The following is a 13,153-nucleotide window of genomic DNA, read 5'->3' on the forward strand; positions in this document are numbered from 1 at the left end:
AAAAACTATTTTACAGGAGCAGTTAAAAGAAAAGTGGTTAGACTTTACCTGTTAAATCTCCACATGAGCTAATAACACCTACATGCATATATTTACCATTTTATGTTAGTGTAAAATATTAAGTAAATAACTTTTATATACATGCTCATAAGTTTTGCTCTTATTGTTAATGACAGCCTATTAATGTAGGCTAAACTAAATCATTAATACTGGTATGGTAATAAATGCTGGAGACATATCTACAATAGAATGATACTATATAGCTTTTTGTTAGCTTTTCTAACAAATTCGTGCATTATTACCATTATTAAATTGTTTTATTTATACACCATTCCACTCCAAACTCACCTGAAATGGTCATTTTCAGCTCTGACTGAACACACAGCAGGTGGATGATGGGCAGAGATGCTGGAAAACATGTTGACCAGCTGTCTTCGAGGACCAGTGTAGGGAACCCCTGATAAACTGCGCCAGATTCCTGTAATAACATGACATATTGCTCAAGGCGACTTACTTTTAGCATAACGGCTAATTTTAGCCTAATCAAAGCAACTCCACATCGCTACTGGCAATGTGCATCATTTATTTTAGTTCCTTCGTGTAAAACTCAATAATGTTATTAAACGAATACAAACTGTACTTACACGGTAGGAGTCTTGTGATCATTGTCCAACTTTTCGCCGCGTCCTCATGTTCTCGTGGTGCTGGACAAAACCGGAAGAAAATTAAATTTGAAAACAGCGCCCTAGAATCCCACGGGATTATGTTAGTCATATCGCGAGATTTGTTAGCGTTAGGTGCAAAAAATAAATAATATTGCATTATGGTTTTAGAAACAGTGACTTTACTATCCTTTCACCGCACAGGACACTTTATGAATGTAATTGGTCAGTTGACAAGATGTAAATAAAAGTGATTTCTGTATTTCATAAAGATAAATCTGTTTTTAATGAGTTTAGATTCCTGAAGTCTGTCCACGTACCCACTTGGGACACACATATATTAAGTGTATACCCAGATGTAAGTGCAATACTTTTTAATATTTCATAATTTCAGCAAGGGTATATGATGGACTATAAATGCACATGTAAAGGACGTCATTTGTGGACTTATTCAGGACATTGTATATATTAAACTACATGTACATAAAATCGTAAATACACGCAACCCCAATATAAATAGACATGTTTAAATGTATACAAGCATATATTAATGCATTTTAGGACATGTTGTGCATTGGTGCCGTGCGGTCGCGACGAATTTTGGCTGTGGAAAGCACGTCGCTTTCAGACCATCAGTACACAATTGATGCCGTCGCGGAGCGACATCTTTTGGCCGGGGAAAGCACGTCGTCGTCCGACCAATGTTTGCTGGGTATTTACAGCTGCTTTATTGGATATTTCTGTTCGTTCGCATCCCGTCCCTTTGTGCCCCCTGGCGGCATATTTACAAACTGCGGTCATACATTAAAAACACGTGCTTGCCCATTTAAAACGGCGGCGGTATAAGCTACGGTATAAGCAGTTACCTACTATATTATGATACAACATGTGAATGTTATTTAGCGATGTTTAAACAGCACCATGAATTCATTTTAGTTAAGACTGCAGAGATTTATTTTTAAGAGATTTATTTATTGTGTGTGTGTTGAAGTGTTCGTGTGTGTCAGTTATTGTGTGTGTTGGAGTGTTCGTGTGTGTCAGTTATTGTGTGTGTTGGAGTGTTTGTGTGTGTTGGAGTGTTCGTGTGTGTCAGTTATTGTGTGTGTTGGAGTGTTATTGTGTGTCAGTTATTGTGTGTGTTGGACAAAAATCTACTTAAAATATCTATCAAGACACAAAATAATCATCTACAAATATCTGATATTGACATGTTTTTGCATGCTGCAAACCTTTAGGCATGCCATGCATTTCCAGAAGTTGAAAAGAACATTTACTCAAAACTTAACTGACCACTGGTAACGTCTGTGAAGAAGAACAGCGGGTGACACTTCCTGGTGCTGGACACCAACTTCTCCAAATTCCTCTTTGGCAGATGAAGTGCCACACTGACCTCAGACACAATGCACCTAAACAAAGAACAGAAATATACAGAGATGAACAGGCATCAACTGGAATAAGAGGGACACCCTCACTCAAACCTGATGTAGAAAATCAAACACAATGATAAAAGATGAATATATGTCCCAACGATTTTCAGACTGTACCTGCAATATAACTGATAAATATGTCCCTTAGGAAACTAAACATTCATCCCATAATAAACAGCTGAATTTAAACTGACCTCATGCTCAGTTTGGTGAGGGATTGGATGACTGACTGCTCTCAATTCTGTATCTGTTAAAGAGAACACAGAACATGAAGGCACAGTGCTTTGCGAGACCACAGTGTTTACCAGCCATTGCTAATTCAAGCAGGGTTACGAATAATAAATACAGGTCCAGGTGTAGAATACAGCAACCGACAGGCCCACTATTAACTAAAATATAATTAAACTACTATTAACAACTTTAATTTATATTGTTGTTTGTACAATCAATAATCACAGACTGAAAACACTGGCCATAATATCCATTCAAGATCCAGTGATGTGTACCCCTCAGTTTAGCCTGCAGTGTGTCACTAGCTATGTTTCCATCCAAAAATGCAAATTAACTTTATGCGCAAAACTGGATTATCGCATAAGATCCATCCAACGAGTCAAAGCGAACAAAATCATCACTTCCTGATTAACTGGCGCCAAATATCATCAGTAAACACTGAATTTACTGCAGTTAGAGAGGCTGCGTCAATCTTTCCTTCATCTAATTAATGACTTGTGCTTCAGAAGGCAATCCTAACACGCAGTGAACGTGCGGTGGCGTTTGAAGGCGTGAGACGCGGAGCACAGACGCTCTTGATTCTGGAGGTCATTAATAATATAATAACACTAATACTGAAATGGTCAAGGCGTTTTAGAATGACCAAAACAACGTTTCAGATGCTTTACAATGTGTTCAGCCTGCTGGTTTGTCCATTCACACACATTTTTATCATCACATGATCTCTTGTAACAAAATCACATGACCTTTTTTAATGTGCGTACTGGAATTTGTGCTGTAAATGTGCTTCCATCATAGTTTATGCGCATCTTATCGAATAAAAATGTAAGCGCATCATGGCGTTTCCATCAACCTTTTTGTATGCCTATAGTATCAACTACACAACAAGGACGGTAGGCAATAAAAATTCACATTAGGGAGCTGCTGTGATTGAGAGAGTCTGAATTTACCTTTGCTTTGACATGGACCAGTGGTTAGAGTGCTGTGATGTTCCATTAGAACACATTTTCAGTGTTTTTAGTAGCTGTGGTAGAAATGTCCTCTATTCAGTATGGATGGTCTTTTCTAACCATGGTGTCCCCCCAACACGTGTGTTTTCCTGTGTGTGTCACACACTGGACTTCAGTGGAAGAATCAGGATTTGAGCATGAATATCATCACAAATCCAGAGGACAGTGTCCTTCTATACCTTGAGTTTGTCTGTGTCACACACACACACGTAACACAAACAAATTCAAGGTATAGAAGGACACCGTCCTCTGGATTTGTAATGACATTCATGCTCAAACCCTGAGTCTTCCACTGAAGTCCAGTGTGTGGCACACACAGGAAAACACACGTGTTGGGGGGACACCATGGTTAGAAAAGACTATCCATACATTTCCACCACAGCTACTAAATAAACTGAAAATGTGTTCCTTGGAACACACTCTAACCACTGGTCCATGTCAATGCAAAGGTAAATTCTAAGTTTATGCGCATCTTTTCATATTTAATAAAAAGTTTATCCTACTCAGTTATGTGCATACGTTTTTTATGTGCATTTTCAAAATGCACATCAAAATAGGTGGATGGAAACATAGCTAAAGTCACTCACCTTTAACTGGATTCATATATTTGAGTTCTGACTTTGAATTCTCGTCTCTTCCTGCAAGGATGTGATTAATGGCATCCCGAAGGGGAGTAGTTCACCGTGAAATGACAGAATCTGCTTAGGAAAATAAGAACAAAAATTAACAACAACACAACTTCACATCTCACTGATAGCAGATCTTAAAATATGTCAGTTTCGATGTTTCATCTGAAGATGCACACCAGTAATGTATTTTTCTAAGACACGTTTATAAAAGCTACTTAAATGTCCTAATTGAACTAAGGCCTAACACTGACGTGGTCTAAACCAGGGGTCACCAACCCTATTCCTGGAGATCTACCTTCCAGCAGGATTCAGCGCCAACCCTGATCAAACCTGAAACTTATTAACTAGGACCTGAAACAGCACTTGATAATTACAGACAGGTGTGTTTGAGGTTGCTACTGAAATGTGCAGGATGGTAGCTCTCCAAGAACAGGGTTGGTGATCCCTGGTCTAAAGTGATCTCTTAGAAATGCAATATGCTTTACTAATACAACTACAAGAGTATGCACGCAGGTGTGTGTTTGTTTTACGGTTTAGAAGGACAGATTTCAAGACTTTTCTTAGTGAAATGAGGACCCTGTCGTATAGGAGGACAGTTTGCTGTCCTCATAAAATAAACCCTCTAAAACCTTTTCTCAGCGTGTTTTAATACATAAGAAGTGGTTTTCTAAAAAGTTTTTTCATACCAAAAACCTGACATATGTTGTAAACCTGTGTGTCCGCCACTGCCCCCTATCGGTTGTTGTGGTCCCTGCATGCAGCACACACAAGCGCGGGAAATTATACACAAGCGCGGGACATTATACACAACGCGGGAAATTAGACGCTTATTCAACTCTGCGCATGCTCGTATCAGCATTGGTCATTTTGATTGGCTGGATGGGAGAGTGCTACGTCTATGAACAGGTGATTCATTTTCCCGGAAGTTCAGGAAGTTGCCGCTGTGGAGAGCAGGTAAGAAATCTATTATAAAAACAATAATAAAGCGTTTTAATAGGTACTAATGACAAGTGTTATGTATAGATATGGTATTTAGCAGACGCTTCTGTCCAAAGCCACATACAAAGAACAACAGTGCACAGTTGAACTTGACAGTAAAACGAGTCATTTCATAAACTCATGACCTTTTAAATATTGGCAAATGAAAAAAAAAAATAAAATGAGTTTAATTGATTTGTTTTAAATATCCATTAAATGTAGACAGCTTAATAGGACAAGGAATTGTATTGTGCCATGCTATGTATTTCACGTTATTTTATTTACCTTATGTTTAGATTTTTTTTGTGATATTATACAGTAGTTTTAATTAGCACTATGTGTATATATATATATATATATATATATATATATATATATATATATATATATATATATATATATATATATATATATATATATATTAGTTTTAATGTATATAAGCAGTATATTAGTCTTGGAGTGTCGCAAATTTTAGATTTTTACATGACCAAGAACATACAAATTTTGGAGGGTGATCACATATCAACAATGATAATAAATAAATATATATATATACATACACACACACACACATATATGCACACACACCTGCCGGTATTTGATTGTATTGTTGTTGTTTTTTGTATTTTTGTTATTGTTTCATTTTCTTTGTATTTGCATTATCTCAAATTGTGTACCTTTTGTATATTCTAATAAAAAAAAAAAAACCTAACCAGACCATCAGTTTGCACTCATTGCTGATGTGTCATTCCCATTTCTCCACATGCCCCAGTCTAATCTCCAAAAGACAAAAACAAGACTAACAGAGCTCTACTTGCTGGCTGATCTCCAGCAATACACCAAATATTATCCAGTTCCCCTTCTAGGGAACTTCAACACTGCGTCTAACCAGAACGCTAGGGGAACACCTCTTTTATACGCGTCTTGAAGCACATGTGAAATCAATCTAATGTAATTAAGCGGTGTCGTCAGACCAGAGAGTATAAAAGCCTGCACTGAGCCTTCAGTGTTAACTTCTTTGCTTTCAAGAAGCACGCACGTGAAAAAACACCCTCTCTGTGACCATTCATTACTGACTTTGCATACACAAAATACAAAAAAACTGACAAACTAGCTTTTTTGTTTTTGATATGGCAGAAAAAAACTTTAAACGCTGTGTGCCTCCATGTCCCCGTTTTATCACGGCTGGTGACTCACATGATTTGTGTTTAGAGTGTTTGGGAGAGGAGCATGCCCTGGCAGCATTTGAGAATGCTGACTGTGTGCACTGTGATGCTCTCTCCCGCAAAGTGCTGCGAAGTCGGAGGGAGTTCTTTAATAAAACTCCCGCGGCTCGCGCTCCTCGCGGTTCGGGTCCCGCTCGTGCTGAGGCTGAGCGTAGGCTCCGTTCATGGGGTTCTCAATTAGATTTAGCGGACGAGATGGAGACGGACTCTGTCCTTTCTCTTCCTCTATCCGCGAGATCTAATCCTCCCTCGGGAGTGTCAGAAGCACGCTCTGCGGTTTCTTCTGCGCCTCGTGGAAGGGCGGCGTCATCCGTTTCCGAGGAAACCAATGCGCCGCTGCAGCAAAGCCAAAGAGGGTCGGGGGATCTGCCACCCCGGTCAGTAGAATATGAGGAGTTAGTGGAGGTGATTTCACGTGCTGCTGACAGGTTTGATGTAATAGACTGGCAGCCAGCACGTGAGCAGCAGCAGCTGCGTCTGACAGGAATGCTGGATGAGAGAGAATTACCCAGCAGAGTTGATCCTCCACTGAGGGACCTCCCCTTCTGTCCCGAATTACATCATGCTGTTTCTAAATCATGGAATAATCCGTATTCAGCTCGTTTAATGACACCAAAAACGGTTGTTTATTCAGCAGTTCGTGGGCTGGGGGAAAAAGCATGTACAGAAATGCCAAAAATAGAAGAGGATCTAGCACGTCATCTTCGTCCAGATTTAAAATCTGCAAGGGTCCCTCCTTTGTCATCTAGACCATTAAGAGTCACATCTGGTCTAGTTAGCAAAGCGTACATGACGGCTGGTCAGTCTGTCGGATGCCTGCACACTATGTCAGTGTTGCAGGCATATCAGGCTGACCTAATAAAAGAGTGCTTAGATGGTGGGGGAGCAACACCCGAACAGCTTCGAGAAGCTCTTCGGGCGTCGGATTTAGCTTTAAGAGCTACTAAAGAGGCAGCCTCTAGTTTGGGGCGGTCTATGGCAACCCTGGTGGCTACAGAGCGGCACCTCTGGCTGACACTAGCAGAGGTGTCAGAAAGTGATGGAGCTATTTTTATGGACGCTCCAATATCAAACTCAGGGCTTTTCGGTGACGCCGTCGATCGTGTCGCCGAATCCTTTGACAGAGTGAAAAAACGCTCTAGCTCCCTCTGGGACTTTCTCCCCCCAAGATCTAAAAGTCAGGGGGCTGCTAAAAGACAGCCCCAGCCGTCAACCAGCTCCTCATATCGGGCGGTACAAAAGGAGAGTGTGGCGTCTCGGGCTCCCCCTCAGGAAAAGAGGGCCTGGAGAGCACGCTCTCAGCCTGAGCCTTCCGCAAAAAATCCCACAAGGAAAATAGTAATTTCCAGGAAGGCGAAGGATAAAAGGAAGTCCTGACGTGTTGGGAGTCAGGCTTCCCAGGGCCCCCCCTGGACATCGAGAGCGCCATTCGGCGCCCTCATTGAACCAGGGTCCGCGGAGAAAGGGACTTTTGTCTCCCGGGGTGGGTATTCCTCAGTGTCTGAGGGCATTGGGGACCCCACCCCCTCTTCGGAGGGTCCAAGAGCAACCAGAGGCCAGTCTCGAGAGGCTGGTACCCCTAGCACATTTTTTTGGCAGCGTGGAAACACCTGCCGATGATGTCTCAGTGGGTCCTGTTCACGGTGGAACACGGCTACAAAATACAGTTTTGTGCACGGCCACCTCACTGCAATGGTGTTACACCCACCATAGTGAAGCCAGAACAGGCTCTGGTTATGGAACAGGAAGTACTGGCTCTATTAAAAAAAGGCGCGATAGAGCGTGTTCTCCCACTCGACAGAGAATCAGGGTTTTACAGCCGGTATTTTATAGTTCCCAAAAAGGATGGGGGACTGCGTCCCATATTAGATCTGAGAAATCTAAATCGGTCCGTCGGGGCCCTCAGGTTCGAATGTTAACCATCAAAAACCGTGGTGTCACAAATTCAGTCCGAGGACTGGTTTGTGACAATAGACCTGAAAGACGCAAACTTCTATATATCCATCCTTCCCCAACACAGAAAGTACCTGAGGTTCGCTTTCGGGGGCGAAGCGTTCCAGTATCGGGTTCTTCCATTCGGCCTAGCTCTGTCACCTCGAACCTTCACCAAAGTAGTCGAAGCGGCACTAGCACCACTTCGTATGCAGGGTATACGTATCCTAAACTACATAGACGATTGGCTAATTCTAGCTCAGACTCACGATATGGCAGTTCGACATCGAGATGTCGTTCTTACCCATATCAGAAGGTTGGGGTTTCGGTTGAACACCGCAAAAAGTGTGCTTGTTCCAGCCAGGACGACCATTTTTTTTAGGTGTGCTATGGGACTCCATGACGATGCGAACACGTCTGTCCCCGCCACAAATCGCTTCGATTCAGTCAGCCGTACACAGAGTCAAACTAGGCCAGTTCATCACTGTGAAACACTTTCAGAGAGTGTTGGGTCTCATGGCAGCAGCAGCCAGCATGATTCCGTTTGGTCTGCTGTACTTGAGACCCCTGCAGTGGTGGCTCAAATCCAGGGGGTTTTCCCTCAAGGGGAATCCTTTCCGCATGATCAAGGTCTCGCGGCGCTGCCTTCGAGCCTTAAGTATGTGGAAAATGCCCTGGTTCCTGTCCCAGGGCCCAGTGTTGGGGGCTGTCTGTCATCGCGTCATGCTTATGCTTCTTTAACGGGCTGGGGAGCAACCCTGAGGGGGCTTCCTGCAGCGGGACAATGGGGAGAACATCATCGTTCTTGGCAAATAAACTGTCTGGAGATGATGGCCGTGTTTCTGGCCTTAAAACACTTTCTCCCGGATTTAAGGGGCCATCATATTCTAGTCCGCATGGACAACACATCGGTGGTCGCTTACATCAACCATCAGGGGGGTCTGAGGTCTCGAATGCTATGCAAGCTGGCACATCGGTTCCTACTGTGGGCCCAGAACAAAATTCTGTCCATCAGGGCAATGTATGTCCCGGGCCATCTGAACAGGGGAGCAGATCTCCTGTCGAGGCAGGGGGTGAGATCCGGGGAATGGAAACTTCACCCTGAGGTGGTGGAGACCATTTGGGAAAAATTCGGGAGAGCGCAGGTAGACCTGTTTGCTTCCCAAGAGACCACGCATTGCATACTGTGGTTTTCTCTCTCGCATCTAGCCCCTCTGGGATTGGATGCCATGGTGCAGACGTGGCCGAGGCTTCGTCTGTATGCTTTTCCCCCGGTCGCTCTGCTCCCAGGAGTCCTGGAGAGGGTCCGTCAAGACGGGATTCAGTTATTGCTGGTAGCCCCGTTTTGGCCTACGAGAATTTGGTTTTCAGACCTCATAGCCCTACTGGCAGGTCTCCCGTGGGAGATCCCCATCAGGAGGGACCTTCTGTCCCAGGCGGGAGAAATGATACTTCATCCCCAACCCGACCTGTGGAAACTGTGGGTGTGGCCTATGAGGGGGCTCACCTCATAGAGTATGGACTGTCAACCGAGGTTGCTCAGACCATTCTAAGCTCCAGGGCTCCCTCCACAAGGAAGCTTTATGCCCTAAAATGGGCTCTCTTTTCAGCTTGGTGTAGAGAACACCAGCTGAACCCAGTCAGCTGTCAGGTAGCCTCAGTGCTGGAATTTCTCCAAGATCGCCTGTCTGCTGGGTTAGCTGCATCCACTCTGAGAGTGTATGTTTCAGCTATAGCGGCCTACCGTTCCCCCCTAGATGATGAGTCACCAGGGCATGATCCGCTAATTCGTCGCTTCCTACGTGGAGCCATAAGGCTAAGGCCAGTCAGCACACACAGAGTACCGACATGGGATTTAACATTGGTGCTCGAGGGCATCTCTGTTCCCCCATTTGAGCCACTGCAGGAGGCTTCAGATAAGTTTCTGACATTAAAAACAGCTTTTTTATTAGCTATTTCTTCTCTAAAAAGGGTTGGTGACCTCCAGGCTCTGTCGGTTGCACCTTTATTTCTGGAGTTTGCTCCGGGCATGTCCAAAGCCTTTCTTTATCCCAGACCTGGGTATGTGCCGAAGGTGCCCACTCATGTGGCAAGACCTGCTGTGCTGCAGGCCTTTAATCCGCCCCCATTTCAGTCGTCGGACCAAGAGAAATTGAATTTACTCTGCCCAGTTAGGGCTCTGGATACATATGTTAACCGGGTTATCAACTGGAGAAAGAGTGAGCAATTACTGGTCTGCTTCGGACCCTCAAAGAGGGGGAGTCCGGCGAACAAGCAGACTATAAGTAATTGGATAGTTGAGACTATCTCAGTTACCTATCAGGCTGCTGGACGTCCCGCACCTAAATTTAAGGCCCACTCCACAAGGGCTGTAGGGGCCTCCAAAGCCTCTATTTCGGGCTCTGCCCTTTCTGACATTTGTTTGGCGGCAGGATGGTCGACGCCACATACATTTGTGCGTCATTATCAACTCGATGTAGACCCCTCACCAGGGTCCTCTGTTCTCACTGCGTAGTGTGCGTTCACAGGCAGCAGTGAATCTGGCCTAGTGGGTATTGCGTTCCCCTAGCGTTCTGGTTAGACGCAGTGTTGAAGTTCCCTAGAAGGGGAACGTCTCAGGTTACGTATGTAACCATAGTTCCCCGAGAGGGAACGAGACACTGCGTCTTCCGCCATACTCTCTTCTGCCTGTTACTTCTTTCAAGCAAATTTGAAGTTAACACTGAATTCTCAGTGCAGGCTTTTATACTCTGGTCTGACGACACCGCTTAATTACATTAGATTGATTTCACATGTGCTTCAAGACGCGTATAAAAGAGGTGTTCCCCTAGCGTTTTGGTTAGACGCAGTGTCTCGTTCCCTCTCGGGGAACTATGGTTACATACGTAACCTGAGACGTTTTGTTTGTCTGATTTTGTCTACTTTTGTGTAGTTTTGTTTTGTCTGATTTTGTCTATTTTTGTCTAGATTTGTTTTGTCTGATTTTATCTACTTTTGTCTAGTTTTGTTTAGTTTTGTCTCATTTTGTTTAGTTTTGTCTGATTTTGTCTAGTTTTGTCTAATTTCGTTTTGTCTGATTTTGTCTACTTTTGTCTAGTTTTGTTTTGTCTGATTTTATCTACTGTTGTCTAGGTTTGTTTAGTTTTGTCTAGGTTTTTTTAGTTTTGTCCGATTTTGTCTAGTTTTGTCTAATTTCATTTTGTCTGATTTTGTCTACTTTTGTCTAGTTTTGTTTGTCTGATTTTGTTTGCTTGTGTCTACTTTTGTTTTGTCAGATTTTGTCTCATTTTGTGTTGTCTGATTTTATCTATTTTTGTCTAGTTTTGTCTCGTTTTGTTTAGTTTTATTTGGTTTTGTCTATTTTTGTTTAGTTTTGTCTAGTTTAGTTTTGTCTAGGTTTGTTTAGTTTTGTCCGATTTAGTCTACTTTTGTCTAGTTTTGTTTACTTTTGTCTAATTTTGTTTTGTCTGATTTTGTCTGCTTTTGTCTAGTTTTGTTTTGTCTGATTTTATCTACTGTTGTCTAGGTTTGTTTAGTTTTGCCTAGGTTTGTTTAGTTTTGTCCGATTTTGTCTAGTTTTGTCTAATTTCGTTTTGTCTAGTTTTGTCTGATTTGGTCTACTTTTGTCTAGTTTTGTTTTGTCTAGTTTTGTTTGTCTGATTTTGTCTACTTTTGTCTAGTTTTGTTTTGTCTATTTTTGTCTAGATTTGTTTTGTCTGATTTTATTTACTTTTGTCTAGTTTTGTTTAGTTTTGTCTCATTTTGTTTAGTTTTGTCTGATTTTGTCTAGTTTTGTCTAATTTCATTTTGTCGGATTTTGTCTACTTTTGTATAGTTTTGTTTTGACTAGTTTTGTTTGTCTGATTTTGTCTACTTTTGTTTTGTCTACTTTTGTCTTGATGCGTTTTGTCTGATTTTGTCTACTTTTGTCTATTTTTTTTTGTCTGATTTTGTCTACTTTTGTCTAGTTTTGTTTTGTCTGATTTTGTCTATTTTTGTTTTGTCTAATTTTGTCTACTTTTGTCTGGTTTTGTTTGTCTGATTTTGTCTACTTTTGTCTAGTTTTGCTTTGTCTGATTTTGTCTATTTTTGTTTTGTCTGATTTTATCTACTTTTGTCTAGTTTTGTTTAGTTTTGTCTCGTTTTGTTTAGCTTTGCCTGATTTTGTCTATTTTTGTTTAGTTTTGTCTAGTTTTGTTTTGTCTAGGTTTGTTTAGTTTTGTCTAGATTTGTTTAGTTTTAACCGATTTTGTCTACTTTTGTTTAGTTTTGTCTAATTTCGTTTTGTCTGATTTTGTCTATTTTTGTCTAGTTTTGTCTGATTTGGTCTACTTTTGTCTAGTATTGTTTTGTCTGGTTTTGTTTTTTCTGATTTTGTCTACTTTTGTCAAGTTTTGTTTTGTCTGATTTAATCTACTTTTGTCTAGTTTTGTTTGATTTTGTTTTGTCTGATTTTGTCTATTTTTGTCTAGTTTTGTCTGATTTTGTCTACTTTTGCCTAGTTTTGTTTTGACTAGTTTTGTTTGTCTGATTTTGTCTACTTTTGTCTAGTTTTGTTTTGTCTAGTTTTGTTTGTCTGATTTTGTCTACTTTTGTCTAGTTTTGTTTTGTCAGATTTTGTCTAGTTTTGTTTTGTCTGATTTTGTCTAGATGCGTTTTTGTCTGATTTTGTCTACTTTTGTCTAGGTTTGTTTTGTCTGATTTTATCTACCTTTGTCTACTTTTGTCTAGTTTTGTTTAGTTTTGTCTAATTTCGTTTTGTCTGATTTTGTCTACTTTTGTCTAGTTTTGTTTGTCTGATTTTGTTTGCTTTTGTCTAGTTTTGTTTTGTCAGATTTTGTCTACTTTTGTTTTGTCTGATTTTGTCTAGATGCGTTTTGTCTGATTTTGTCTACTTTTGTCTAGTTTTGTTTTGTCTGATTTTATCTACTTTTGTCTAGTTTTGTTTAGTTTTGTCTGGTTTTGTTTAGTTTTGTCTACTTTTGTCTAGTTTTGTTTGTCTGATTTTGTTTGCTTTTGTCTAGTTTTGTTTTGCCAGATTTTGTCTCATTTTGTTTT

At 41.3% G+C, this 13,153-nt stretch overlaps 2 long non-coding RNA genes across 6 annotated transcripts in view; both read right to left on the bottom strand.

The window, feature by feature from the left end:
* Window positions 1-749, bottom strand: part of LOC130222241 (uncharacterized) — a 31,115-nt gene extending 30,366 nt beyond the window's left edge. For all 5 annotated transcript variants that reach the window (XR_008836364.1, XR_008836363.1, XR_008836365.1 and 2 more), the window contains exons 1-2: window positions 645-749; window positions 349-478 (exon numbers count right to left, since the gene is read on the bottom strand). This is a non-coding gene — a long non-coding RNA (uncharacterized LOC130222241). The remainder of the gene's footprint in view (window positions 1-348; window positions 479-644) is intronic.
* Window positions 750-1,958: 1,209 nt separating this feature from the next.
* LOC130222252 (uncharacterized) lies at window positions 1,959-4,453 on the bottom strand. Its single transcript, XR_008836380.1, has 3 exons — window positions 3,918-4,453; window positions 2,284-2,336; window positions 1,959-2,068 (listed from the first exon to the last, which is right to left on the bottom strand). It is a non-coding gene; the product is annotated as an uncharacterized LOC130222252 (long non-coding RNA).
* Window positions 4,454-13,153: the final 8,700 nt, after the last annotated feature.

The sequence above is a fragment of the Danio aesculapii genome, chromosome 4 (genome assembly GCF_903798145.1).
Source record: "Danio aesculapii chromosome 4, fDanAes4.1, whole genome shotgun sequence".
NCBI classification, from domain to species: domain Eukaryota; kingdom Metazoa; phylum Chordata; class Actinopteri; order Cypriniformes; family Danionidae; genus Danio; species Danio aesculapii.